Genomic DNA, 3,559 nt, shown 5'->3' on the forward strand with positions numbered 1-3,559 from the left:
CCAAGTGATTAGTGGAGTTGGGAGAACGGTAGAGACAACAGATGAATTTTACACAATGAGGTAGAGAGGTTTTAAGGCAGAGAAGATCATAGAGAGGAGATTCCAAATTGTCAAGTCTCTGACAGGGAATATCAGAACGGACATATGCAGAAGTACCACCTTTGAAGCGAAAGGAATCATACAGCAAATAATTTGGACATCTGAGATGAGCAGTAGTTGAATCAACTGATAACTGAGATTCAGTCAGAAAAAGTACAATGTACATGGGGTTTGCAAGACTGCACGTGGAAATGGACATCGTTGAGATTGGAATTGAGACCACGTATCTTTGTGAAATGAATTAGGAAGTCCTTGGGAGGTTTAGATCTTTTCGCAGATAAGCTTGCTCTATTATTTTGACAATTCATGGTGTATTCAATAGTAAGAAACAGTGGGTGGGACATGCTGTATGAAGTAATGAAATTTTTGGATATGGCGTACATGTGGTAAGAATATACCCAGATCCTTGACATAACGTGGCCTTGACAATGCTCCCCGCATACACACTACTCGGACTCCCTCCAGTCACTATCTGGCAGAGTAGAGGTAGCAAGATTATACCCTAGCTGATCCGGAAGCCTCCTAGAGAGTTACCAATAGGTTTGGTCCGGTGTACTATCTATCGGCCGGCCTGCGAACACCGTTTTAGAGCTGTACCCTCGAAATGTAAGGAATATTGGATCTCGCCACGACATTCATCATAACCTCAAAAATCATCAATCATACTGCATGATGGAAGAGATAAGGAAGGGTTGGCCGGAACTTAGCTCTAGAGACTAAACATGGGTTCCACCACTTCAAGCCTCCAATAAGCAAAGTGGTGGTATTTCACCGGTTGATGAGAGTCATCTACCACCTAGTACTGCCTGGTAACATAGAGGGGCGGCGTTCCTCCATGTGGTGTGGGCGCCACACCTCGACCCCTGCTTACGTTGGTTCACACCTGGGTGGTCACCCACCCTGTACTTGTGCATGAAGGTTATACCCAGGATTACTAACAGTCCCACCATCGTGAAGGTGCAAGCAGAGAAGATCAAAGAAGATGGCTGTCATAGACCGTCCGGACTTCGCCGAAATTGGGTCCACTTGACTTGAGTGTCACCCGAATATCAGTTCCATCAGCGTTTTAGACTCCCAGGTAGCAAGAACAGCTTGTCTGGCATATCTGAGAGAATGTCTGTGACAACCTCAAGGACCAAAGAGTGCTTTTGGACAAGCTTCTGCAGCAGAATTTCCCACAAAATTCAGGCTATGAGCCGCACAAGGGACATAAAATGCAGGTTTACCATGGCTCTTAATCTTCGCTTGTAATCTGTTGTATATCCCGGCCATGTTGGTTGCATTGTCGTAAGATTGTCCTCGACAGTTTTGGATATCTAAACCATATTCCGTTAATTTTGAAGTTATAATATTTTCTAAGTAGCTAGCATCGTGCTTTTCAATATGTAGGAAAGACAAGAAACGTTCCTGAATTTTATATATTTTCTTTATCTAAATATCGATCGTATAATAAATGATAATTGATCTGTGTGACTTATGTTGGGAGTAGAGTCAACAATAAGTGAAAAGTATTTAGCCCGTTTGATTTCATTAATAATTGTATTTCTTATGTTAGCGGCCATGGGTATGAATTCGTCACACGTAGTATTAGAAAGATAATTCACCTGTCCTTTACCACATTTACCACAAGTTTCTATGTGAGTTTTCAAAAACATATCAAAATTAGCTAAGTATTCTAAGCAACTCATAAAATTTCCTACATTATTATCATGCCCTCGAAATCCCAACCCTAATGAAGCTAAAGTTTCACAGTCGCAACAACTCTCTTTAGAACCTCACGCCAATAATTTGTTTGGTTTTCATAAGCTTTTATCAAGTCTAAATCAATTCTTCCTACACTTTTCAAGCGCTTTATCTATTTTACTTATGTTCTCTAGACTCATCGTGCCTTTTTAAAATATCAACAATATGTTTCCGATCATTACATGCAGTAACTAATAATTTTTTTTTGATTTAACTGAAAACAATTTGCAAATAAAACAGTACACAGATTTTGTGGTTTCAGAAAATATTAACCACTCTCTTTTTTCTGTGGTACCATTAGCTCTACTTAAATAGAAATGTGATTCGTTTAATTTTCTCGTAATGATTTTTTCATCAAATTAAAATTTCGATTTTAATTTTTAATGTTTCCAAAATTTTGCGTTTTTCGCGAAGGCAAAACTCATTAAAATCATTTGTGATGGGGTTTGGCCATAAAGCAACATCTTTAGTGTATCTTTTATGTTTGATATTATTTGTATGTACTGCGTTCGTATTTTTATCATTATTATCGTTGGTATTGTTTGTATTAATATGTTTATCCTTATTGATATTTGTTGTGACTTTCCATAGTGAGGCCCCATCAATGCTCTGAAACACATTACAGCAAATCTGATGCCACCATTGTCTTTGCAGATAAGGGGAACACCCTAAAGAAAAAATTCCCGACCTTGTAGGGATATTTTTTGCACTTGGCTGTTCCCCCCCTCCCAAACTGTCAGTGGGGGATAGCCCAAAATTTCAAAAGTTCGTTAGAAACCCCCAAATTACACCACAGACTTGTGGAAAACACCATTCGTCAACATTCCCAAAGCCCAATCCAGGCATAGAGGTGTAACCTCGATAATCCGAACTGTTCTCGATTGACCGGATTACACTAAAAATGGAAGGAAAACAAGGTAAAAACGGCGATAACCAGTTGCAGAGGAAGAAGGATGATACTGTCATCGTTTACCTGCAGGAGGAGGGGGAGGACATCCCATCCGGGCTCTCCCCAATGAAGTGGAAAAACCGCAAAGAAAATGTCCCAATACCTGAACGAGAAATGCGCTCCAAGACGGAGAACAGGGAACGCCAGAAGCTACTTCGGTGCAAAAGAACACCAATGAGGACAAGCAGCAAGACTCACCCCTCGACTCTGCCCTACCACAGGGAACTGTTTACGAGAACACCCTCTTCCTTAAAACAGCATTAGAAAATATATTTAAGGAGAATTCAAACAGAGTGTCTGCCGGACTTAGATCTCAAATTGTGACAATTTTACACAAGATGGAAACAATGCTACATGACCAGTACCTTGAAAGTGAGCGCACCACCACTCGACTTCATGCTTACCTAGAATGCGGGACAAGTCAAATGCCACAGCGCGCCCCGACATATTCTGAAGCGCTGAGGCATAAAGACGCCACTGCTGCCGATACCATGACCACTAGAACCACAAAATCAGCAACTAGGAAGACGCTGCTCCCCACCCCACATCTCGTGCTACTCAAACCGACCAACTCAGATACGCTGAAAACAAGTGAAGAAGTCAAAAAAAGGTTATTGACTCGCTAACGCAGGAATTTAAAACAGCCAGAATCCGCTCCGTACGGAAAACTAGAAACACTGGTGTGATAATCGAAACGGAAAATAAAGAAGACGCTAAATTGATTATCAACAACACCAAGATCCCTACACTCGGTCTCATGGCGGAAAC

This window comes from Mastigoproctus giganteus, chromosome 6, assembly GCF_048544385.1.
Source record: "Mastigoproctus giganteus isolate SK-2022 chromosome 6, ASM4854438v1, whole genome shotgun sequence".
In the NCBI taxonomy this organism is placed as follows: domain Eukaryota; kingdom Metazoa; phylum Arthropoda; class Arachnida; order Uropygi; family Thelyphonidae; genus Mastigoproctus; species Mastigoproctus giganteus.